The 27,270-nt window shown below is 42.7% G+C and overlaps 1 protein-coding gene across 3 annotated transcripts in view; it reads left to right on the forward strand.

The window, feature by feature from the left end:
- Nucleotides 1-13,796, forward strand: part of LOC124595045 (ATP-binding cassette sub-family A member 7-like) — a 610,990-nt gene extending 597,194 nt beyond the window's left edge. For all 3 annotated transcript variants that reach the window (XR_006978174.1, XR_006978175.1, XM_047133608.1), the window contains one exon: nucleotides 13,335-13,796. The gene's annotated coding sequence lies outside the window, so the exon portion shown is untranslated. The remainder of the gene's footprint in view (nucleotides 1-13,334) is intronic.
- The last annotated feature ends 13,474 nt before the right edge of the window (nucleotides 13,797-27,270 follow it).

The following is a 27,270-nucleotide window of genomic DNA, read 5'->3' on the forward strand; positions in this document are numbered from 1 at the left end:
AATTAGAAGTACCCTCTACCATGCATTTCATAGAGGTTTGGAGAGTACTGTTGTAGATGCAGAATGATAATTATAGGAATTATTTATAGATTACTCCATATATGTGCAGTAAGAGGCAAAAAACATCTACTTTGAAGAAAGCTGCTGCTCTCCTCTTAACTTTTTATGTAATAATAAAGGATTCTTGACATCTGTATTCTATTAAGTTCGTGGCACAGTTACACTATTTTCAGCTGTCATAATGAAAAATGCAGTGAGTGTTTGGCAGAGGCTTTGCAAACTATGTGGAATGTTTGGCCAACATAATGCTCTGAATAAGTCGACTGTGATTAGACTGATTGCTGTATGTGAGAAAACCAGTTCAGTTGTGAGCTTTGAACCTCAGGGCATCCTCATGTTAGTCTTTCTGTGAAATACATCATCATTGTCAGTAATAACATTGATTTAAGTCCAATGAAGTCTATTTGCTGAAATTCATAGCAATTGGATATTGCCAGCACCAGCAGGCAATGAATTCTGAAAAGATATCAGCACTTTTGGGCCTGTAAAACAGACAACAATTTTATCAAGAAAACAGTCTTCACTGACGAGGTTCACCCTCTGAAGAATGACTTCATGAACAAGTAAAACTGCAGGATTTGGCAGAGAGAAAACCCTGGAATAATTATGGAGAAGCTATTACATTCATAACTATTGACCGTGTGGTGTGGAGTTTGGGCTGAGGGTTTAACTGGGTCTTACTTCTCCGAAGACATTGTTAGAAATGCATTAACAGTGGATGGCGAATGCTACCGCTATATGTTAAAGAGTTTTTGTGGTCTGAACTGAACTGAATCATAGGAATGCTGAAGAGGTTTGGTTTCAGTAAGATGTCTCTACTTGTCACACATTGATTTCAACAATGGACTTATTAAAAGGGGTTCCCTGGCTGGGTGACTTTTCACAGTGGTGACATGAATTTGCCACCAAGAGTTTGCAATTTGAGTTGATTTGGTTTCTTTCTGTGCAGATACTGTAAGTACGCTGTTAAACCGTGCTCACTTCCAGAGCTCAAGATCAAGATTAAGGGTGTACTTTCAGAACTAGAGATGCAAGTATGCTGCAAAGTCATGAAGGACATTCGAGTAATATCATACACTGCATGACAGAAAAATTTATGCACCCAGAAGACATGGTCAGGTCTAAATGGACTTTCATATGCATACACACCATCGGCGGGAATACAAATGATTAATGTTGTAATTCTCTGTGACAGTTAGAACACCCACCTGACTGCATTAGGCTGGTAGGAGTGTGGGCAGTGTCAGGTGTTGAGTGATCACCATGAAAGACATAGATGCGCCACATACTTGTGCAAGATGACAATATCAACACACCTGTCAGAGTTTTAAAGTGGCATCATTGTGGATCTTCATTTGGGCGGCTGGTCAGATCTTGAAATATCCAGATTTATGGGGCACTCGGATCTGACAGTTGCCCAATGCTGGACTGCATCATAACATGACAGTAGGCATACTTGCTTGCCATTGATGTTCAGATTGATTACCACAAGGGAGGATTGCAGTTTTGTGCACCAAGCACATTGTAAACCTTCACATCTTCCCTACCATGTGAGAACAGTTAGTGGGCTCCCAGCAACATTCAGTCATCCGTAAGACAGTAGTCAGACTAAGAAATCGCTGTCCCATGAGCCGGCTGATATTAACACCACAACACAAACAGCTGTGACTGGACTATGCTGTGAAGATGGAATTGCTAATTAAATATTTTTTTCCTTTGTATTTGAATATCTGGGGATTTTCATTTCCTGCTTGATGTGAGTCAGTAATCTGTTATGGATTTTTTCAGCAGAGTGTAAAACTCCATAGTTTATACTTTTATTTTAGTATTGTGGTTATGAATTGCACAGTTTACCTTAACTCTTATAAACCTTGAATACTATTAGGAATATGGGTAAGCTACTATGAACAGCATAGTGAACGCACTATTATCGTAGCAAAGATAGGCACAAAACCCAAGCCTACTGCTGTAGTATATGTTTGTATTCCAACTAGAGCCACAGCTGATGAGGAGACAGAAGAAATGTTAATGAGATAAAAGAAATTATTCAGATAAAAATCAAACAATGGAAAATCCAGGATGAGATGTAACAATATTATGAAAAGGAAAGTTGCTACTCACCATATAATGGAAATACTGAGTCGCAGAAGGCACAATAAAAAGACTGACACAAATTAAAGTTTTTGGCCCATAAGTTCTTCGTCAAAAATAGACCCCCCCCCCCCCCCCACACACACACACACACACACACACACGACTGCAGTTTCAGGCAACTGTGGCCACACTGCAAGCAGCAGCACCAGGAGGAGGCTAGGGATAGTAGGGTAAGGATGGGACAGCGCAGTACTGCTGGGGAGCACACAGGGACAAGGTGGAGAGGGTAGGGCGGCTCTGTGCAGTAGGGTGGTTAGACGTAGGGGAGGGGAGAGGGGGTAGCAAAAAAGGAGAGAAGTAAAATGACTTGCATGGTGGAATGAGGGCTGCATAATGCTGGAATGGGAACGGAGGCTGGATGGGTGAGGACAATGACTAATGAAGGTTGAGGCCAGGAGGGTTACGTGAATTTAGTATATATTGCAGGGAAGTTCACCCCTGTGCACTTCAGAAAAGGTGGTGGTGGGAAGGATCCATATGGCACAGGGTGTGAAGCAGTCGTTGAAATGAAAGATGTCATGTTTGGCAGCGTGCTCAGCAACCGGGTGGTCCACTTGTTTCTTGGCCTCAGATTTTTGGTGGCCATTCATGCAGAAGACAGCTTGTTGGTTGTCATGCTCACATAGAATATAGAACAGTGATGGCAGCTTAGCTTGTAGATCACATGACTGGTTTCACAGGTGGCCCTGCCTTTGATGGGATAGGTAATTTTTGTGACCGGACTGGAATAGGTGTTGACGGGATGATGTATGGGGCTGGTCTTACATTTAGGTATATTACAGCTATGAGGTAAGGGGTTGGGAGCAGAGGTTGTGTAGGGATGGACAAGAGGTTGTGTAGGAATGGACAATTATATTGTGTAGATTCAGTGGATGGTGGAATACCAATGTGGGAGATGTGGGAAGGAAAGTGCGAAGGCCATTTCTCATTTCAGGGTACAGCAAGAGGTAGTCGTAAGCCTGACAGAGAATGTAATTCAGTTGCTCTAGTCCTGGGTGGTACCGAGTTATGAGGGGAATGCTCATCTGTGGCCGGATGGTGGGACTTTGGGAGGTGGTAGGAGACTGTAAGGATAAGGCATGGGAGATTTCTTTCTGTACAAGGTTGGGAGGATAGTTACAGTCTGTGAAGGCTTCAGTGAGACCCTGAGTATATTTCAAGAGGGACTGCTTGTTGCTGCAGATGCAACAACCACAGGAGGCTAGGCATAGGGATTTCTTGGTATCGAACAGGTGGCAGCTGTCAAAGTGGAGGTATTGCTGGTGGTTAGTAGGTTTCATATGGACGGAGGTACTGATGTAACCATCGCTGAGGTGGGTGTCAACATCTAGGAAGGTGGTTTGTTGGGTTGAGTAGGACCAAGTGAAACAAATGGGGGAGAAGTTGTTGAGGTTCTGCAGGAACGACGATTGGGTGTCCTCACCCTCGATCCAGATTGCAATGATGTCATCAATGAACCTGAACCAAGTGAGGGGTTTAGGAAGAATTCCTTTAGATGGCCCATGAATAGGTTGGCATAGGATGGTGCCATGCAGGTGCCTATAGCCATCCTTCAAATTTGTTTGTAGGTAATGCCTTCAAAGGAGAAGTAATTGTGGGTGAGGATATAGTTGTCATGGTCACTAGGAAGGAGGTTGTTGGTTTGGAGTCCGTCGGGCATTGGGGAAGGTAGTGTTCAGTAGTGGTTAGGCCATGGGCATTAGGAATATTAGTGTAAAGGGAGGTCGTATCAATAGTGACGAGCAGGGCACCGTGTGGTAAAGGGACAGGAATTGGGGAGAGTCGGTGGAGGAAAAGAAAGGAATATAGCAGAAGACCAAGCAGTTCTTCAAGAGATGAAATAGTAAAGGCAGCAGAGGATCAAATACGTAAAAATACAAGACTTAATAGAAATCCTTGGGTAATGCAAGAGATATTGAATTTAATTTATGAAAGGAGAAAATATAAAAATGCAGCAAATGAAACAGGTGAAAGGGAATGCACATGTTTAAAAAATGAGATTGACAGGAAGGGCAAAATGGCTAAGCAAGACTGGCTAGAGGACAAATGTAAGGACTTAGAAACATATTCCACTAGGGGAAAGATATATACCACTGAAAGGAGTATTAAAGAGGCCTTTGGGGAAAAGAAGAGCAGCTGTATGAATATCAAAGGCTCAGAGGAAAATCAGTCCAAAGCAAAGGGAAAGCTCAACAGTGGAAGGAGTGTATAGAGTGTCTATACAAGGGAGACAAACTTAAAGGCAATATGATGTAATGGGAGATGTGACGAGAATAATTGAGAGAGCTCTGGAAGATCTACGTTAAAAAAAAAAAAAAAAGGCACCAAAGTAAACAACATTCTATCAGAACTACTGATTGCCTTGGGAGAACCAGCCATGACGACTCTCTCCCATGTGGTGTGCAAGATGTACGAAACAGGTGAAATACCCTGAGATTTCAAAGAAAAATATAATAATTCCAATTCCAAAGAAAGCAGGTGATAACAGGTGTGAAAACTACCAAACTAACAATTTAATAAGTCATGATTGGAAATACTAACACAAATTCTTTCCAGAAAGAGGGAAAAACTAGTAGAAGCTGACCTCGAGGAAGATCAGTTTGGATTTTAGAGAAATATAGGAAGTGGAGAAAATGGTCAATAGATTGCGTGCGATAAAGCAGCTGGGGTGGATGAAATTAAGTCGGAACTCATCAAATACAGTGGAATGTCAGGTCTTAAATGGCTACATAGGATAATTGAAATGGCGTGGGAGTCGGGACGGGTTCCATCAGACTGGACGAAAGCAGTAATCACACCAATCTTTAAACATGGAAACAGAAAAGATTGTAACAACTGCAGAGGTATCTCTTTAATCAGCGTTGTGGGTAAAATCTTCTCAGGTATTGTTGAAAGGAAAGTGCGAGTATTAGTTGAGGACAAATTGGATGAAAATCAGTGTGGGTTTAGGCCTCTTAGAGATTGTCAGGACCAGATCTTTAGCTTATGGCAAATAATGGAGAAGTGGAACAGGGAATTTTATTTATGTTTTATAGATCTAGAAAAGGTATATGACCAGGTTCCTAGGAGGAAGTTATTGTCTGTTGGACGAGATTATGGAATAGGAGGCAATTAAAGGTATTTACATAGATAGTCACGCAGCAGTTAGAGTTGACGGTAAATTGAGTTCATGGTTCAGAGTAGTTTCAGGGGTAAGACAAGTCTGCAACCTGTCTCCACTGTTGTTCATATTATTTATGGCTCATATGCTGAAAACAATAGACTGGCTGGGTGAGATTAAGATATGTGAACACAAAATAAGCAGTCTCGCATATGCGGATGACTTAGTTGTGATGGCAGATTCGATTGAAAGTTTGCAAAGTAATGTTTCAGAGCTAGATCAGAAATGTAAGGACTTTGGTATGAAGATTAGCATCTCTAAAACGAAAGTAATGTCAGTGGGAAAGAGATATAAATGGACTGAGTGCCAAATAGAAGGAACAAAGTTAGAACAGGTGGACGGTTTCAAGTACTTAGGATGCATATTCTCACAGGATGGCAACATAGTGAAAGAACTGGAAGCAAGGTGTAGCAAAGCCAATGCAGTGAGCGCTCAGCTACAATCTACTCTCTTCTGCAAGAAGGAAGTCAGTACCAAGACTAAGTTATCTGTGCACCGTTCAGTCTTTCGACCAACTTTGTTGTACGGGAGTGAAAGCTGGGTGGATTCAAGTTACCTTATCAATACGGTTGAGGTTACGGATATAAAAGCAGCTAGGATGATTGCAAGTACTAGTAGATGGAAACAATGGCAGAGGGTGTCCACAATGAGGAAATCAAAGGAAAACTGGGAAGGAACCCTATAGATGTAGCAGTCAGGGCAAACAGGCTTAGATGGTGGGGTCATGTTACACGCATGGGAGAAGCAAGGTTACCCAAGAGAATCATGGGTTCACCAGTAGAGGGTAGGAGGAGTCGGGGCAGACCAAGGAGAAGGTACCTGGATGTGGTTAAGAATGATTTTGAAGTAATAGGCTTAACATCAGAAGAGGCACCAATGTTAGCACTGAATATGGGATCATGAAGGAATTTTATAAGGGGGACTGTGCTCCAGACTGAACGCTGAAAGGCGTAATCAGTCTTAAATGAAGATGATGATGATGATGATGATGATGATGATGTAGATGTAGGAACATGCAAGGCAATATTGACCCTAAGACTTATGTTAGAAAGACAGGTTAAGGAAATGCAAACCTACATTTACAGACTTAGAGAAAGGTTTTGAAAATGTTGATTGGAATACTGTCTCGGAAATTCTGAAGACAGCAGGAATATAGAGTTAAGCGTTAGGAAGCCTTTCCTGAAAGTATTTGTCTGGAATGTAGCCAGTATGGAAATCACACATGGACAATAAACAGTTTAGACAAGAAGAGAATAGAAGCTTTTGAAACATGGTGGCACAGAAGAGTGTTGAAGATTAGATGGGTAGATCACTTAACAAATAAGGAAGTACTTAATGGAATTGGGAAGACGAGAAACTTTGGCACAACTTGACCAGAAGGAGGGATCGGTTGATAGGACACATTCTGAGACATCGAGGGATCACCAATTTAGTGTTAGAGGGAAGTGTGATGTATAAAAATCATAGAGGGAGACAAAGAGATGAAACGGTAAGCAGATTCAGAAGGCTGTAGGTTGTGGTAGTTATTTGGGTTGTGGTAGTTATTTGGAGATAAAGAGGCTTGCACAGGATAGAGTAGTGTGGAGGGCTGCATCAAGCCAGTCTTCAGACTGAATTCCATAATAACATTATTTATGAAATACACACAAGTGTAAGAACTCCTTGGTCCTTCAAGAAGCTACTGCAAGATGTGTGATTGCATGGTAGACTCTTTACATGCTTCTGTAGAATAAATACTTTTTTTACCTTAACCACAGTGCTCCAGAACATTATACTAGCAACCCTATCTACAGGTCAACACAATGCAAGAGGTTTCTAATTGCAAAGGAGTAGTTTTTTGGTTGATTTATCCAGTTGCTGTTGCCATCTTTGTTTATCACACAGTTTGAATCCTATGAAGTTATCTTTGTGATACCTTCATCTGGTATCCGTAATAAATCAGTTAAAAACTTAGAATTTTGTTCAAGAACTACACTGATTTACTAGCCAAGCTATTTTGTTCCTGTGCCTCCTATAGTCAGCCATGTCTGGTATACCTACATTTGTGTTTACTCCATGGTGCACATGGCAGAGGATATTTCTAGTACCATAAACATTTCCTCTTATGGTAAGTGGGCAGAATAAGTGTTAAAAATCTTCTGCATGAGCTCAGTTTCTGTGCTTTGACAGTCAAGATCATTTGATAACATGTATGAGGAGGAAGTAATACAGTACATTTTTTCCTCTTTTTGGAACATGCATTCTTCGTATTTTGATAGGAAACTTCTCTGAGATGTAAACCTCTCTCTGGTAGAATCTGCCATTGGGTCTGGATGAGATACCCCTTGGCATTCTTGCACTTACAAAATGAACCCGTGATAAAATACACTGCTTTCTGTTGGATATTTTCTATCTCTCATATTGGTGGCAAGGGTCTCCACTACTACCATTTAGCTTTTTTCTTTTTTTTATCTCCCTTCCTACTTGGTAAGGCTCTCATACTGATTGAGAAACTATCTGTAACTCAACTCCTGTGGTTGCAGTATATTTTTTGAGGACTTCTTCCAATGAATCTCAGTTACACCTCTGCCTTTCCCAAAACTAATTATACACTCCTGGAAATTGAAATAAGAACACCGTGAATTCATTGTCCCAGGAAGGGGAAACTTTATTGACACATTCCTGGGGTCAGATACATCACATGATCATACTGACAGAACCACAGGCACATAGACACAGGCAACAGAGCGTGCACAATGTCGGCACTAGTACAGTGTATATCCACCTTTCGCATCAATGCAGGCTGCTGTTCTCCCATGGAGACGATCGTAGAGATGCTGGATGTAGTCCTGTGGAACGGCTTGCCATGCCATTTCCACCTGGCACCTCAGTTGGACCAGCGTTCGTGCTGGACGTGCAGACCGCGTGAGACGACGCTTCATCCAGTCACAAACATGCTCAATGGGGGACAGATCCGGAGATCTTGCTGGCCAGGGTAGTTGACTTACACCTTCTAGAGCACGTTGGGTGGCACGGGATACATGCGGACGTGCATTGTCCTGTTGGAACAGCAAGTTCCCTTGCCGGTCTGGGAATGGTAGAACGATGGGTTCGATGACGGTTTGGATGTACCGTGCACTATTCAGTGTCCCCTCGACGATCACCAGTGGTGTACGGCCAGTGTAGGAGATCGCTCCCCGCACCATGATGCCGGGTGTTGGCCCTGTGTGCCTCGGTCGTATGCAGTCCTGATTGTGGCGCTCACCTGCACGGCGCCAAACACGCATACGACCATCATTGGCACCAAGGCAGAAGCGACTCTCATCGCTGAAGACGACACGTCTCCATTCGTCCCTCCATTCACGCCTGTCGCGACACCACTGGAGGCGGGCTGCACGATGTTGGGGCGTGAGCGGAAGACGGCCTAACGGTGTGCGGGACCGTATCCCAGCTTCATGGAGACGGTTGCGAATGGTCCTCGCCGATACCCCAGGAGCAACAGTGTCCCTAATTTGCTGGGAAGTGGCGGTGCGGTCCCCTACGGCACTGCGTAGGATCCTACGGTCTTGGCGTGCATCCGTGCGTCGCTGCGGTCCGGTCCCAGGTCGACGGGCACGTGCGCCTTCCGCCGACCACTGGCGACAACATCGATGTACTGTGGAGACCTCACGCCCCACGTGTTGAGCAATTCGGCGGTACGTCCACCCGGCCTCCCGCATGCCCACTATACGCCGTCGCTCAAAGTCCGTCAACTGCACATCGTCCATGCTGTCGCGGCATGCTACCAGTGTTAAAGACTGCGATGGAGCTCCGTATGCCACGGCAAACTGGCTGACACTGACGGCGGCGGTGCACAAATGCTGCGCAGCTAGCGCCATTCGACGGCCAACACCGCGGTTCCTGGTGTGTCCGCTGTGCCGTGCGTGTGATCATTGCTTGTACAGCCCTCTCGCAGTGTCCGGAGCAAGTATGGTGGGTCTGACACACCGGTGTCAATGTGTTCTTTTTTCCATTTCCAGGAGTGTATATGGTAATTCAACTTTAAATCGCTATAGATGCATACTCCAAGATCCTTAATAGTTGAGACTGCTCCTGGTGACATTGCAAACAATAATGGATCTTTCTGTCTGCTCATGTGCAGTACGTTATTTATTTATTTTGAGGGTCGTTTGCTAGTCTACACGCTTAGTGTCTATTGATACAATTTTCTTCCATTTCAGCTTCCCTTTTACACCACCATAACTCATGAACTGCCTCACAGATCTTCTCCTATTATCCACCAATATCATTTAGAGGACTGCATGTTTAACAAGACATGTAACACACTGTTGGGTATTGAGGAATTGTAGTTTATTCATCTCATAATGTACATTTGCAATCCATTTGTTTTCCACACTGACAGGAGACATAGAAATTTATAATACAGTTACAGTTATTTTTACACTGATAAGTAATAGTAGTAAAATAATTGATAACACTGTAATGATATTTCTTGGGATATTAACACATTGTATCCAGCTCAAATTTCCAGTTCGTCTTACATGAAGTCATCGTCTGAGTAATAATATAACAGTGTCAGTGCCTCATATGAGTAATAATATTACAGTATCAATTCCTCATATAGATATCTTTTAAGTGGATCTGAATTCATCTGCATTAACGTGTCCCCTTTTAATTTATAATAATTTTCATTCCCATGTATTGATGCCCCTGGGCATACAATTTGAGGTGGTGTGCTCAAAGTTACTTACATTTTTGAGAGCTTCTCCTTGTTAAAAGCTATCCACTCACTTCTATTTCCCAGAAAGAATTCACAGTCCAAACAAAAAACTGGTCCATTATTCCATAAGCAAGTATTCGCTATTCAGCAGCAGATAATTGTATTGAATGCCTTCTGGAAGTCAAAGAACATGACATCAATTTGGGTACTACTGACAAACTGTGATTGTGATTATCTAGGGGTGCGGCCTGAAGCCGTGTCCTAAAAAGATGGTAGGAGTGAAAAAATTGCTATTTAATGTGCTAACTGATTTTCAATAGAACACTGTTGGTATAATCCAAGTTGATTCCTACAATGAGATTCTCAGGCTTCAGAAAGGCAATAAAATGTGTTCCATAATTCTGCAACTGACTGACATTAATTATATACCCTATAGTTATACGTTTGTCTGATGTCCAGTCTTAGAAACAGCAATTACTTGTGCCTTTTTCCAGTCACTTGGAACACTTTATTATTTCAATGAGTTGCTGTAAACTGCTGCTAGGAGGGGAGCATGTTCTCTTGCATGATTTGTATGTAATCCTATTATGTACACTCTTTAAGTTGATCCTACATTCTGTCATCACACTTCTGTCATTTCAGTGCACATGTGACGACTAAAAGGGGGACAGTAGTGTGACTTCCCTCAGTAAATCATTTTTGAATGACTGAAGTCAGTATATCTGTCTCTTTGTTTCAATGCAAGTCACTCAGTGACTTGATGGATCCGTTTATTGAGTTTATGTAAGACCAGAACTTATTACAATATTGTTGCTCATTGGTAAGCAAAATTTTACTTTTGAGTTCAATGAATGCTTCTTACATTCATTTTAGCTTCATTCAGCTTTTGTTTGTTTACTAGGGACGAAGCTCTCTGCTTTCATAGCAGTTGTACAGTATGGGTACTTAACCAGGGCAGGTCTTTTCCATCCCTCACAACTTTGTCAACAGTTACATATCTGTGCCATACTGTAATACTTTTGAATTTTCTGTATACACATCGTCACCCTCAGAGATAAATTCTTGGTGTATATTTCTCAAACAATCTGCATACTGGCAGAAAAATTTCTGTACCTTGTTCAAAATATTTTAAATTGCAGTAGTTATTGATTCCCTCCCCTACATTAACCAATTTTGAAAGTTTAGATCTGTTAATCATATGAAGTCCTGTCCCTGTTACTCACAAGGTGTGAGAGAAAAGTATTGAGACTGACAACACTGCAAGCTATCTGGCAATGCACTGTTGCTCTACTTGTGTAGGCCAATGTGTTCATCCCTTCCAAATGCTCAGTCCAAGTTTCAGCTTCATACAGCCATCACGTGACATTTTAGAGTGCCATCACTGAAGTTGTGCTTTGGTTGTGTAGAGCAGTGTTACGCCATTAAGTTTTGAACTTGAGGAATCTGTGAGTGTGACCTTTGAAAAGTTGAAACACACCTATGGGAAAGATTCCGTATCAAGAGCACAAGTTTTTCGCTTGCAAGAATCATTTTTGGAAGGCAGAGAACAGACAACAGACAAGTGACAAACATCGGTCATGAAGACCTTAAACTTAAAAAACCAATAAAAATGTGAAACGTGTGCATACTCTTGTGAGATCATACCGACATTTAACAACAAGGATGATGGGTGACCTGTTAAACACTTTCACCATACATCAAATTTAGACAGAAGTTGTGCACATGTGAAAGGTTTGTGCCAAAATGGGAACAAAACTGAGCATAAGGATAATCAAAGAAGTGTGTGCATTTATTTTAGAGGATTACCAATGACTATGAACAGTTCAGTCATGTGATCAATGAATCCTGCAGCTTTAGTACAATCCTGAAACAAATCAACAAAGTGAGAAGTGACACACTGAGACATCTCCTCGACCGAAAACAGCTTGAATAAGCAAATCAAAGATCAAAACAAAGTTGATTTGCTTTCTTGACAGTAGGGGTATTGTGCATAAAGAATTTGTTCCTCCAGAACAAACTGTCAACCAAGAGTTTTACAAAGAAGTTCCTGAAAGGGTCGGGAAAAGTGTGAATTGAGTGAGACCAGACATTGTAGACAGGTGGATGCTGCATCATGACAATGCCCCATGTCACACAGCCACTTCCATCACAAAATTTTTGATCTCAAAAGGCATTCCCATTGTTCCAAGCACCCCTATTCACCTGATCTGAGTCCTTGTGACTTTTTTCTTTCCCAGAAATTGAAAAATGTCTTGTAAGGACTTACTTGGGAGTCTGGAGAATATTCAAAAGAATGTGACCGACATGGTAAATGCTCTACCAGTTGAAGCCTTTCAGTGCTGCTACCAAGACTGGGAACAATGACTCTGCTAATGTGTAGCTTCCATAGGGAATGACTTTGAAGGAGAAATATTGCTGTTTGAAAAAAATAAATGAAAACTATGGTCGATAAAAAAATCAGTCTCATTACTTTTCTCACACACCACATGTTTCTCCCATTCTATAACTGGAAAGCTTACCACAATCTGGAAATTTACACACATTATTATAAAACTTCTTCAGTTCACATAAGTCTGTAGAGGCATCTGATTACCACGTTTGATGCCAAAATTCACTTAAATAATTCACGTATGGCATCTTTAGCCCACAAAAGATGTAATCAATATAATTGACTTCTGTACTGCCAGAAATATGACACCGCTATTGACATCCAGCCTGTTTTAGCAATATAAAAATTTATTTTCGTAACACTAACTGGGTTTACTACCATTAATTAATGAGTCTAATTTTAGGAGCTTACCATACACACTCTGCAATTAACTATGACTATATTAACATTTGCCCCACAATAACTGTGTCCTCTGTATTTAACATGCATGGTTATCTATATTCTCCATATATGCCTACACAGGTCTGACGTTCAATTATGTTAATTGATCATCAGACCTGTGTAGGTATTTAACCTGAAAGACGCTCAGGAGCCCACCAAATATATTCTGCTACCCAGGTAGCACCTTCCTGTGTGTAATGCATGCTTGAGTGGGATAAAAGGAACTCTAAAATTCTCTTTCCAGTCATCAGAGACTAGCCTGAGACTCTGATCTGTTCTGGGAGTAATGCTGCAAATACTAATAGTGGTGAGAGTATCTCAAGAAAATTTAAACTAACAAGAAGTAAAGTTTCACGAGCAAAGTTTGTCATTACGTTTTTGCAATTCTTGTTGGTATTGACAGTTCTTAATGTGTTTATTTTTCTTTGCAGGTCTCTTGCAGCTGAACATGAACCTATATTAGCCACCTGTGGAGTTACACAAGTATCGTTTGTCTGAAAGATCTCACTAACTTATGACTTATTATGCAACTATTTATTCAGAAACATTACGGTTGAAGCTTTCAGAAAGCTTTGGTGCTGTCTAAATATGCACTTCTTCAGACAATTTTGATTTTTTTTTTTTTAAATGTAATATTTTTTTGGTGCTCACTATCATAATGTGCCTTAACAGTATTCGTCAAAGAAATGTGTCAGTATTTTTTATATACGTGTTGCTGCACTTTATTTTTGGCATGTGATATTGTGCATTATGTGCGCATTTACAGTATTCATTGTTAGAGATTGATCTGAAAACTTGTATTAAGGTACTTAATATTTGTGTTTTTGCACTATTGTGTGTTCTGTTGGCACAAACTGTTAATTAAATAAAATTTTACTCCACGTTTTAACTTATTTTGTTTTATGGGATCATCATAAAAGTCATGTCTTGAAAACATAAAAAGCACCAAGAACATGAAACAGTTCAAACATTTCAAAACTTGTGAAGTGAAACGCTTTTCAGAACCAGTGCTGTGTTGTTTAGTAAACAGTAGCAAGAGAGGAAAATCTACATGCAGGCTCTTATGTCTACTTAAATATGAAGAGTGCAGAACTGATTGCAGGAGATTAATATCCTACTTAGAGAAATAATCATAATAAAAAGTTTGTTAGAAATAGCTCCTAATTCATGGCTGACCAATCAAGGATGAGTCATCCATTCTGAGAACATGTTTCCCCCAAAATTTTAAAGTACTTATTAAGCAAGTTCTTTTTCTGCTGAAGTTGAACCATAGCTCCAAATAAACTCACTATTGACCTCTTGTCAGTACATAAAATGCTGTCTGTTGAAAAAGTTGTACACAACCAACATCATTCACTGGATAGTATTCTCACCAGAAAAAATTAACTGTTGTCCTGCTCAACTTGAGGTAATAGCATGCACAAGGTCATCAAAATTCTCAGAGCACAACGGTTGTGTGGTGGTCGAGTATCCATCAGACCGTGCATGTCAACCGTATGCACTTATCTTGTTTTGATTATGTTCCCAGTACACATGTAGTTACTCATTACTGATTTGCAGCAGTAATTCCACAAAATTTATCCAGTCAGTCCAAATAACATTTCACAATTGCCCAGTTTCAATTATCTCTTTGATGTTGGCACAACAGCTTCTGTCTTGCCCTACAAATTTTTAACACTGGAAGTCCTATATTTACTGGATCAGGGGCACAGACTAATGTAATACCATTAATGAAGAATATTCTTGTTGTAATGGACAACAGAAAAACACACTGTCACTTCTAGAATAAGTATTTCTGTTCGCAAGTACAAGGTCTCACAACAAGTGCAGTGTTCAGGTTCCCACATGATGAGATAGTTAGAAACAGTTCAATAACAAAATGAACTGCACATGGAGCCAGAGCTGAATGAGGGCAAGTGCCAGCCGGTATCGCCTACCCAGATGCATGTGGCAGGTGGCACTGAATGCACCTGTGCAGTCATCATGCACTGTCACTTGGCCACCATGTCTCCTTCAGTGCCCAATACCTAGCTGGTAACCTAGTAGATTACCACACCCCTTCAGCCATGAGAGTCTCGAGCTGCATCTCAGCATGGTGACCCAAAACTGGCCAGGGGTCTGGCAGTGCAAACCAGGCCAATGTCATCAGGGGTGTTGGACGGCCTCTCTGGCTTCAGCAGCTCCTGTTCAGTGCAGATAGAAGCCCATGGCCAGAGAGTCCCTGCCCAGCATCATGATTGGCATTGCTGAATCTCTGCCAAAGGTAGCAGAGGCCACACAATGTCCATGTTGGGTCCCAGGATGGAAGAGAAGTGTAGTGGCTGGGGTGGCACAGTCAGGACTGGTACCACAGCCTGGTTGTCTGCCAACATCCAGTCCACCTCAGGTGGCATACAAACAGAAGAAGATGAGAACAGGACTGTGGTGCAGTGGGGCAGGTTATAAGTTCTCAGCTTTAATATTTCAGGCCACCTGTCTCAGTAAGCTTCTCGATGCCAGTCCACTTCACCATGCGTTGGTAGACCCTTGTCCAGCCAATAAAAATATTTATGAAGAAAATGCGTCTAAATACTTAACAAGCAAAGGGCAGATAACTCAAGCTTGGAGGCAGAATCTGTAAGTTCGTAAAAATATTGGGCATTAGGGGTTCTAATTAACTTCCTTAAAATGTTTTAAAGCTCAACTAATTAGGCTTTACTGCCTCCAGAGCATATTTTTAATGGCGGTCAAGTCTGTATTTACTGACCAGTTAATACTGATGCCAGTTAATGACAGTTTTACTACAAGTTCTCCACACAAAAGCAGCCAGAAGTTCACCATCCGATTTTCATGCTCTACACAGTCACTGACCTATAGCTATTTGTGAGTTACTATGTCAATTCGTTCACTGGGGTTCTTAAAAAGAAGTGCTCACCATAATGTATCGTAATGTTCACAAAATGTGCCACATAAAGTTGTAAGTACGACAAAGTTTACACACAAGTAACTTCCAAATCAAAGCTTTCACTGAAATGTTTGAACATGTAGTCACTTTATAATTACAAAACAAGAACCAACAAAATGCAAGATTTCCTTCCTCTTGGTACAAATTTGCGTATCATGGTTTACCACTGATTTACAATAAGGCGGTCCTTGAGCAACTCCCAGAGATATAGAACTGTAGCAGAAAACATTACACAAAGTGCGGGAAATGCTTAACTTCTATTGGCTAATGATTTAAGCAGCCAATCTGAACAGCTCCAGCTTTTATATATTCATGGTAATTCCCAAGTCAACCTATAGAATCACAGAAACAGTTTATAAAAGAAATTCTGTATTTGCAAAACTAAATTTATTTTAAATAAAAGAAATGACAGTTGGTTTGTCACCAGAAATGAAATGCTAATTGATTTAACACCTAATTTCTCTTTTGGCTGCTTTTATATAAAAGCGTACACAAAATATCCACAGTCTCTTCACAATGCTCACATAACAAAATATAGTTAAATAATAATTTCTGAAAGTGGTGACTGTTGCAACAGAAATCTTTTGTAATAAAAGTAAATAAAAGTCTAGAAAAATAACATCTATGAACTGAATCTTTTTAGTTATAGTTCAGCTTATATTATAGATGAATACAGTGCATCCCCTAGCTCTGTTTTGTAATGCCAGAGAATTTATTTTGGGCTTTAGGTAACAGTTTATATCTCAAAAAGTAGTGAAGATATTGAACTGTGATTTTTACAGTATAGGTGTATTGTCAATATAAGACTGTATACAGAGTACAAAAAAAGACCAAATAAAATTTAATACTACTACATCAGATTCAGAGGATGTGCACATAACATATTGTAGGCATGCAGTAGCCAAGCACCTTACCCCATGACAGCTGCGCTGATGTAAGATTGAAAAAAAAAGCTGGTCTCTCTCTAGCTACAAAATGAGACACACATCAAGATCACTTACTTTGCTGTGTGAGGTGGGAAGACTTGGAATAATTTGCTATGTTACAGTGGGTGTTACATAGGTCAGAGAGTCCGAAGGCAGAAGAGCCCAGGACCAGGAGGGAAGGAAGCAGAGGCTGTGACAGAGGAGAAATGAAGGCCAGTGATGTCATCACAATGGCTGAGTACTGGAGGCACTGGAGGAGGAGATGACCAGGTCCACAGGCACAGCTGAGTTCAATGGCACATCACTGTCCTTTTCCCCATGGCCAGGGTAAACATGCAGTGGCCCCAGTGCTGCCGGAAGGCTGCCATAATCTACCTGCCTGGCACCCAAATTCCTATGCGTTCATGCAAGTGCCCAGTCAGAAACAGGGAGATGGCACTGTGGACAGCCCCACAGGCAACAGTAATATGAGTTGGAGAAGTGTGCAGGGCTCATCTGGAGAAATATCAACCACGTACTCCCGTATCTGTGACCTGAATGTGTGCATGAGACTTTCAGCCTCGCCATTCAACTGAGGACAGAAAAGCACTGAAAATCTTGGAAGAGAATTAAGGTCCATTGTCTGACAACAGCATTAGAGGAAGATGACCTTCAATAGTGAAGATTCTGCAAAGCACAGTGACTGTAGCTTCCACAATTGTGGACTGACAGTTGATCACAGATGGAAAGTTTGAGTAGGCATCAATAATAATCAGCCAGGTATTATAAAAGAAGGGTCCTGCAAAACTGACATGAAACCCCACTTCCACCAGCAGGAGGGCATAGGCCAGGAAGGGAACATGGGGTGCGACCTGCTATTCTTCACACTGTGAACAGCTGGAAATAAGATGCTTTACCTGCTATTCTGTGCCCAGCCAGTACAAAGCGCCAGTCAGGGCGAGCAGTTAAGTGTGCGAGACTCCCCAGCCAACTTTGTGCCGGAGACACAGTATTGTCAGACACATAGGTTCCGGCAGTACCACATAGGGAGACTGTTGGCCGGTAGTGAGAAGGATAACACCATCCACGAGGATGAGCTGACACCAAAGGTAAAAATGATGCAACAGGTTTAAGTTCCCAACAGGAATATGGTCAGGCCAGATCTGTGGGATGTACAGCTGCACCTGTTGTAAGATAGTGCCTTTCACCATCGCTGCAGCCACACGGGTTGCATGACAGACAAGGCATCCATTGCCAGTTGAGCCTCTTTGTCCAACTGGAAGCAGAAGATCTGACACTGGTCAAACTCTGGATTGTGACCCACTGAGGGGGGAGGGGGGGGATGGGTGGGGGGGGGGGGGGGCAGGAGAGGGTGTTCACGTGATGTATTATTGCTAAAGTGAATTTTGTTGTGGTAGCTGCTGAGAAAAAGTGCCCAGCAATGGAGCCACTGGGCAACCCTCTCAGGTAGCTCCACCGCTGGCCAAAAGAATGAGATTAACAGCTTATGATCCATAATATGGTAAGACTTACAAGGGGAGTGCCATGGGACGGTGCGTGTTTGCAGCACTACCCCATAGAGTTACAATGCCCCAACCGTACAGCCAGATGGCCAGCCATTCACGAGAAAAACGCTCCGAAACTTTCAGTCCTACAGTATATAATACCCATGCGTCCGCTCACTGAACCGAATGCCACGGTGGCCGATGCAATATTGGTAACAATTCGTGCTTCGCATTTTCAAAGTATCTATTTGCTTTTCCTTATTGAAGGAAAAAAAAAATTTGAAAACTTTTGTTCTTTCAACATTTTCAACTTTTCCAACCAAATTATTTCCTTAAAATATTTGTTTGTATTGTATATTGAAAACTGTGTGCATGGGAGAATAATACTCATATTGTGAAGACTATGAATAATGATATGTTTATTCGTTGAATTCCGAAATTGCACAAGAGCCAGAATGATATTTGTCAAAAATACTCAAAACAAAAGATGTGTCTTTCTGCGGTTAGTTTCAACGCGAACCATGTGTATTGGAGCATATTGTGGAAAACAGGAGATCATCACTGATGGTGAACGATCGAGTGAATTTTAATACAACATTCTCGTGAATTAATCTCTTGTTCCTGTTAAATCAACGTGGCGCAATTTTGTAGGCATTTAATGAAATTTTTCACCTGTCTGTAAAAATAAACATCACAGGGCTGCACTAGTGGTGTACACTTCGGCGGAATAACTTTGGAGGATACAGGTGGGATGTAGTGCGTCGTCCTGGAAAACCTTGTCAAACAGTTCTGGTTGTGTTTGCCCTCCCCAGGAGTTGACGATGAGGAGAAACCTTTTGTTCCCAACATATGGCTTCAAAGATGTTTTAAGAAACTCGTTGCACGTGTTTGTAGTCAGCTTTCCAGATTTTGATGACGTCATAATGATGTCCTTGTATGTTTTGGTGTATTCATCGATCCTCTTCTGGACTCGGGGTCCAAATGCACCTGTTGTCTCCTACAGGCATACGAAAACACTCGGCAGGACACGTCCAGAAAAAGTAATTGTGCTGTATATAAATGGGTAACTTTCTTCATGTCCACTCTCTTCACAAGTACGGTCTTGCTTCCTTTGTGGGTGAGCGTCTGGTTGAAAGTAGACTGGCGCTGACAACCTGGAAGGAAATGAAACAGCGTGATATTTAATGATGGAAACGATTGTACAATTACATTATAATATAAGAGAATTATTCAAATGGGTATTTGTTGTTTGAAATACCATTTATAGAATGTGATTCCATTTTGTGTCACATACCTGTTTGATCCTTGTTGATAATATAGTCCTTGTCAAAAGTGGGTATTAAATCTCAAGTTTCTAGCCGGAAAGTTTCTGCAACAGCCAATGTTTCTTCCAGTGTCACTGTTTCCTTTCGTGATACGAATTTTGTTACTTTCAGTTGACGAATTCTGTGCTGTTGTTTAAATCTCACCACCCATTGACTAGAAGCTTTCAATTCAAAGTTAACTTATTGTGCGGCCACTGCTAAAGCCCATTGTTGCCGATTTTGAGTGGTAACTTGCTGATAATTGTGCCTAGCTTCGACAAAATAATCGTAAGTCCACGAATCTATCGCTGTGTATTTGTCAAATACAGATCCACCCTCTTTAATTTCGTCTTCCCATCATGTTAAAGATTCCCATCCTTTACTTTTCAGCACCTGCAGACTCCACCAAGGAAGTGCTTTCACAATGTTGACGCATTATATTTTGTATTTTAGTGGAATATATGTAGGCTCTTTGGATTTTTTCCCTGGGGGGTCATACTCGTCCGAAGAATCGTCTATTGTAACTCTTCGAATTCTACATCTTCACCACCTTCATTCTCGTGAAGTAACTCGTCAACCACGATAGTGTTTTCACTCAAGAAATCTATCACAGTGTTGTACAACTTCTGTGCCATCAGCATAGCTTTGTGTGGAATTGACGGCGAACCTTCTGACGCTAGTAAATCATTTTCAACCAGCAGTGCATTGGAATGGGTAACTGCATCTTTAATCAGCAACTTCGATTTCCCACTGTGTAGAGAATCGTCGGTAATATCTTCTACAAGTCCCTCAGAACTCGCGATGTGTTTACTTTGAGGCACTGTAACAACAAAATGTTAGCAACAGGAAAAACTTTCACACAAGTATATTCGTTCTAAGCGCGTAAAAGCAACTGCTAGGTTCTTCTCCCCTGTTTGTAGTGCAGGGAGTGCTATGCGCGGCTATCCCTTCGCTCTCCAAGTATGCCAAATGCTCCTTTGTGGGGACCCTCATTTAAAGCGGTCTCATGACATTGAAGTCGATCGTGTACCTGAACTAGTCAGACAGAAGCTGTACACTTCTGTTTGACGGATGTTATGTATAATATATATGACAGAAATGACATATTGTCAGTATACAATACGAACGAATATCTGAAGGAAATAATTTGGTTGGAAAAGTTGAAAACATTGAAAATGTCGAAAGAACAAAAGTTTTCAATTTGAACGTCATTGTATTTCTTTTTCTTTTTTTTTTTCTTTCAGTAAGGACAAGCAAATACATACTTTGAAAATACGAAGCACGAATTGTTACCAATATTGCATCGGCCACCACGCTATTCGGTTCAGTGAGCGAATGCATGGGTATTATATATTGTAGGACTGAAAGTTTCAGAGCGTTTTTCTCGTGAATGGCTGGCCGATGGCCATATGGCTGGGGCATTGTAACACTATGGGGTAGTGCTGCAAACGCGCCGTCCCACTCGGAACTTCATTTCCCAACCCTGGCACTCCCCTTGTTAGTCTGTTTGAAATTTCTTCAGGGTGAAGATAATTGAAAGGGTCTCCTTTTTAGTTTGTAAATACCCCTTTTGCGCGGAATTGTGTGATGTTAAAGTGATCAGACATTCTAAGCCATCCACATCTGTATGAGCCAGGATGGCTCCAGGCCCTGTTCAGAGACGTACGCCAACACCACCTACTGTTTACAGGCTGAAATGTGGCAAGATATGGGGCTGGTATGAAGTGTGCTTCAGAGTCTTGAAAGCCCTCTCAAACGCTTCTTATCGGACAAAGGTACGCTTTTCTGCGGATTGTTTAGCAGGTGCAAAATCAATGCCACACCCAGGATGAATTTTCCATAATTTGTGATCTTCTGTATTGGTACGTAAGAAAAGCACTGACAAAAAACATTAGTGCAACTGCTGCAAGCGTCAGCAAAAGATAAAGTTTTCTTTTATTCTGCGCATCATCTCAATGTCAGGTCAACAAGCGGGCTGCATCGAAAGAAGCAGCACGATTAAGAATTAAGAACTGTTATACACACGGTCAAGAGATAAATAATTATGGTGGAAGAAGATGAATATAACCAAGGATACCAGATTTGACGTAAGTTCACGACACCACTGGCTCACAATTTACGAAATTTGTGAATTAAAGGAAAAGACAGTTTATTCCCTGCAAAAATCATAAAAAATCAAATATGTCAATAGCATACAATCAATTTGTTTAATTTTATATAAAAATATGCACAACTGGTGAGCGTGACAGGACATTGAGAAAACAATGAAACCAGTTGTGTAAACTATTCAAAATTATTTATGACATTGTATGAGATTTTTTATGCATGTACTAATTATTTTCAAATTTTCATGTGCAACATCACGACTGGGAGCTAAATAACCAGAACCAAAAATTCTCATGGATAAAGTAACCAAATCAAAAGTGAAACCAGAATTTACGAAGATTTTGGAAATACGCTGTTTGTAATAATTAGAAGTACCTTCCAAGTTAAAAGTTTCTGTGTCATAGCATTTTGTGTGTCATAAAAGTAGCTAAATAATGCTTGACGATAGATAAATAATTAATTTAAATTCACAAAAATTCAATTTTCTGTTTTACAAAAATTTTAATTGTAATATTCAAACAAAATGGCACAAAAATCAGTTTCCATTATTGTTGACAATGGCAAAAACCCAATGAGCCAAGATGGCATACAATTGCAGGATAGAACATCTGAAGTACCACGGCTGGACATGGCGAATAACACAAGAAATGCGATCGTACACAAGACGCCAACAGCCTCATACATAGTCAATACTTGCGATCCCACCCCTCCTTCCCTTGTCCTAAGTCCACTCCTGCTTGCCAACGCCACCAACAACCTACCAGGCTACATCACTTCCCTAAATAAAGGCAAGCAGGCGACCTGTCTACCGATTGAAATCCTCCCCAAACCCACCTCCTCGTCCCTGCCCTCCACCCGATCCAAATACCTTAAACCCCCCCACCACACAAGCCCACCTCATCTAAACAGCGGCGTGCAAAGAAGGACTGGAAGGAGAAGCACTCCAAGGGAAAGAAGCCCTCCACCACCCCAGCCCCAACCACTCCGTCGCCCCCTGAGGAACCTGCACCCCCGACAGCACCTGTCATCGCCCTGAGAGGGGACCAAGAAACAACTGCCCTGGAAGGGAACCATGTAACTGGGCAGGACTCGGATGGTTTCATGTTGGCGAAGATAATCTTTCGTCAGTTGAAAATTCCGTCAGCTCAGAGACTGGAACCCACCCCGAACATGTTCCAGGCGGTGGCTCATGAACCAGAGACCTCCCGAGACGACTGTCCCCCCCAGGCGATCAAAACAGTCTTGACTGCCCAGGGGTACGTCATCAAGGCGGTCCAGCAGATGGGTAACATAGGAAGCAAATGGCCCCTTATACCAGGTCACACTGCCAGATATCCCGCAAAACAAAAGGGAAATAAAAATGATCCTGGCTGTGCCTGTGACCACTGAACCACTGTGCCACAAGAACAAGATGGTGCAGTGCTTCAGGTGTCAGGGCCTGAATCACATTGCAGCACACTGCACTATGGCGTAAGGTGCAGAAAATGTGCCGAGGCACATGACACAAGGACCTGCACACTAAAACACACGGACCCACAATTAAGGTGCGTGCTGTGTGGCAAAAACCACACAGTGGGTTACCGAGGTTGAGAGGTCCACAAAAGACACTCACAGCAGGCAAAGGGCGCTAAGGCCACCCCCCACACACGCAAACAAAACACCACCAATCCATCCAGTCACACAAAGAAACAAAACACGACAACACACACGGACAAGGCCTGGGTAAAACCAAGATTGGACACACCAAGGGCAACATACGCGGAAGTGGTTTCTCCTTCGAGAAGCCATGGAAACGTAGTCCTATCACCACAACACCAGACACAGTCACAAGACCAACACCGGGAAACACACAGAAACAATGACCAGATCCACCAAGATAGAGAAAGCCCTAGGGAACCCCACACACAGTCCACACCCTCGGATCAGTTGTTAGGCATGATAGTGCAGACCATGAACCTCATCATGGAAATGATGATGGAATTCAGGCAGGCCCAGAGGCAGAACACACAGATCCTTGTTGCCCTTCAGGCAACAGTCCAGCAGTCGCTCCCCTCTGCGACTTCCTCAGTAGTTTCAAAACCCCATCATGGATAGATGACCAAACATCCGAGGCCTGACAATGTGCGTCTTTAACGCAGATGGCGTTGTTAATCAAGAGGTCGAGTTCAGAGAACTCATGAAGGAGTTCTCCATCAACATATGCATGATGGGGGAAACCCACCTCAAACCAGGAACAAAATCGACAGTTCCCAACTACGTTAGTTACCGTAAAGACAGGCCAACCCAAAACGGAGGAGTGGCCATATACATGAAAAGAGGGATCCCCCGCCACCAGGTATTTTTACCAGCTATAATAATAATAATGGCGTGTGACGAGGGCCTCCCGTCAGGTAGGCCGCTCGCCTGGTGCAAGTCTTTCGATTTGACGCCACTTCGGCGACTTGCGTTTCAATGGGGATGAAATGATGATGATTAGGACAACACAACACCCAGTCCCTGAGCGAAGAAAATCTCCGACCCAGCCAGGAATCGAACCCGGGCCCTTAGGATTGACATTCTGTCGCGCTGACCACTCAGCTACTGGGGGCTATCAATAAAATTGAAGCAGTGGCGGTGGAAGTAACCACTGCCACTGGACCCCTAACAATCGTGGCAATCTACCAACCCCCACAAGACCAGATAGATAGGACGACATAGCTGCTCTAGGGCAAATTGAAGGCAAACTCATAATAAGGGGTGACTTCAATGCCAAAAACCCTGATTGGAATTCTAGAGTAACCTCCAGAGCAGGCACCAAACTGCAACAACTAGCACACATCCACCACTTCGAAACATCGGGCCTGGTCGAGCCCACGCATTTTCCAAAAAATGGAGGCAGGCCTGACGTGTTAGACATAGCTCTCACTAGGAGAATCACAGGGTTTGTGGCCGCAAGGACAATCAACAGAATGTCCTCCGACCACAACCCAGTGATTCTAGAGGTCGATGTGGGAGAATGGGTAGCACTCCCACAGTACCAGACGTTTTACAAACGTACAGACTGGAAGCGATACCGAGAAACTGTCACCTCCAATATCACTCACGCTCCGCCACCTACTGCCGAAACAGTAGAACAAGCGCCCACCTACTGCCGAAACAGTAGAACAAGCGCTACAAGACTTAACAGGCACCATCTTGCAGGCAGCGGAAGAGGCCACCCCTCCACAAAGGGATGGCCCACTGCTACAAATACAGCTCCCCGAACACTTGCTAGCTCAAATTCGACATAAGAACAGAGTGGCAAAAGAGTGGAAGATCACCAGAAATCAGGCCACCAGGAGGCTGCTCAATCGTCTACAGAGAGAACTGAAGGTAGCTCTCAATGAGCACAGAAACCAGCAATGGCAAAACCACCTCACAGCTCTCAAAGTAGACGATCATACAGAATGGCAAGCAAGCAAACAGTTCACAAAAAGCCATGCTAGAATGCCTCCACTGCACAGGGAGCGAGGTCTGGTCTACAGCCATGCTGAGAAGGCCAACGTCCTTGCCGACTCCTTCGAGAAGCAGTTTCAAGTGGCAGAACCCCAGGATGAAGAGCATGAATAGGTAGTCATTCGTCAACTGGCCGTCTTCTTCAATGCTGAGGAGAACCCAGAGGATGAACCCACACTTTTCGCTCCTGAGGATGTGGCAAAAGTAATTAGGCGCCAGGAAATGACAGTGTCACCAATCAGTTAGTCAAAATCTCCCACCCACAGGCGATCACACACCTCGCGAACATCCTCAACGGGATTACTCGATCCCGCGAGTTCCCAGCTTGCTGGAAACATGTGGAAGTGGTCACGATACACAAACCAGGGAAAGACCCTCCATTCCCGCAGCACTACAGGCCAATTAGCCTCTTGCCAACTCTCAGCAAGATCTATGAGTGCCTCCTGCTAAGACCCATACAGGAACATATTACCAGAGAGCAACTTCTGCCAGATTTCCAATTTCGGATTCTGGCAGAACCATTCTGCCCCACAACAAATCATGAGAGCAGTTGAAGCAGCCACAGAGAGCTTCAACCACAGAGGCTACTGCGGGATAGTGCTACTAGATGTAGCCAAAGCCTTTGACTCAGTATGGCATAGACGGCTATTCTACAAGTTGTACACACAAGGATTCCCCAGGAGCACAGTTAAGCAGATCAAAAGCTATCTCATGAATAGAACTTTCTCTGTCAAAGTAGAAACTACCACCTCCACCAAAAGGCGTATTCGTGCCAGGATGCCACAGGGATTGGTCCTGAGGCCCGTTTTGTACAGCCTGTACACTGCGGACACACCAACGGCCCCCCTGGTGCACACCGCACAGTACGCGGACGACACAGCCTTCTACACGAGAAATGCGAACAAGCACCTGGTCATCCGTAGGCTACAAATGGTTTTAGATGACACAGAAACTTGGACCCGTCGCTGGCGTATCACCACCAACTCGGAAAAGACAGGCTATGCTGATTACCTGCAGGCTCGGAAGGTGCGAAACTCCTCAACGACCCCCCTCCATCTTCACCTAAACGGAACCCAACTCCCCTGACGCAGAACCGCCAAGTACCTTGGCGTAACCTTGGACTCTCGTCTTACGTGGAAACCCCACATAGACGAGGTCCACAGGAAGGTCTGCGCCAGAATGTCCATCCTATACCCAATCGTGAACTCAACCAGCTCCTGCGCAGTAGGAGTAAATGTGTAACAGGCCCTTATCCAGCCAGTAATGGAATATGCATGCCCCGCCTGGGAATACGCGGCAAAGCAGCATCTGGACAAATTCCAGAGGCTGCAAAACCGCACCCTCAGGAGGGCACTGCACCTACCCCTTGGATTCCCCACTGATGATCTGCAAGCCGCTACCAAAATCCCACTCCTCAAAGAAAGATTCCAAGATCTGGCAAGTGCTTTCTACGAGAGCTCTTTCAGATCTGGAAATAACCTTATAGACTCCTTATAATGAATTCTACTCTGCTTTTGTAAATGATGAAAGTCTATGTGAATGCAGCTTGCCGCTAACTTGGTGTAATGTTTTGTCTGTACAGAAGTGTATCTGTCGCCTTTATCGCTCATTCCCTCTCACACATAAATCGGTACAATAAAGTCAGGGCTTCGTGTTTTCTAGTTAGGCTGATCCGTGAAAAGACAGAGAAACAATTATGCTAATGGAGGATTCTCTCTCTCTCTCTCTCTCTCTCTCTCTCTCTCCTTTATCTGTGTACAGTTTAAATATATTATTTGCGTGAAATCAGCCTAGTAGAATCTCTGGTGGAGCCCTTCGTCTTAATATTCAGCGGCTGGCTTGCTAAAAAAGATCTTTACATTTGCTGTTATTATTAAGCGCTGCATTCAGTTGGGAAAATCGATCGTTTGAACAATTCGTTCAGTTTACGACAGATCTAAAATTTCAGATGTGGACGAAGCCTTTTTGGACGATTTCAAAAAACTCAGAGATTGCAGGCTCTCTTCGTCACAGCTGAAACTTCCCAATTAGTTACAGGGCCCAGACAATCATCAATGGTTCAGACAGAGAACTCATTCGTCATTCACTCTAGAATAAAATGGTCACAAACCTTATTTCTGAGGAAAATT

This window comes from Schistocerca americana, chromosome 2 (genome assembly GCF_021461395.2).
Source record: "Schistocerca americana isolate TAMUIC-IGC-003095 chromosome 2, iqSchAmer2.1, whole genome shotgun sequence".
Lineage (NCBI taxonomy): Eukaryota > Metazoa > Arthropoda > Insecta > Orthoptera > Acrididae > Schistocerca > Schistocerca americana.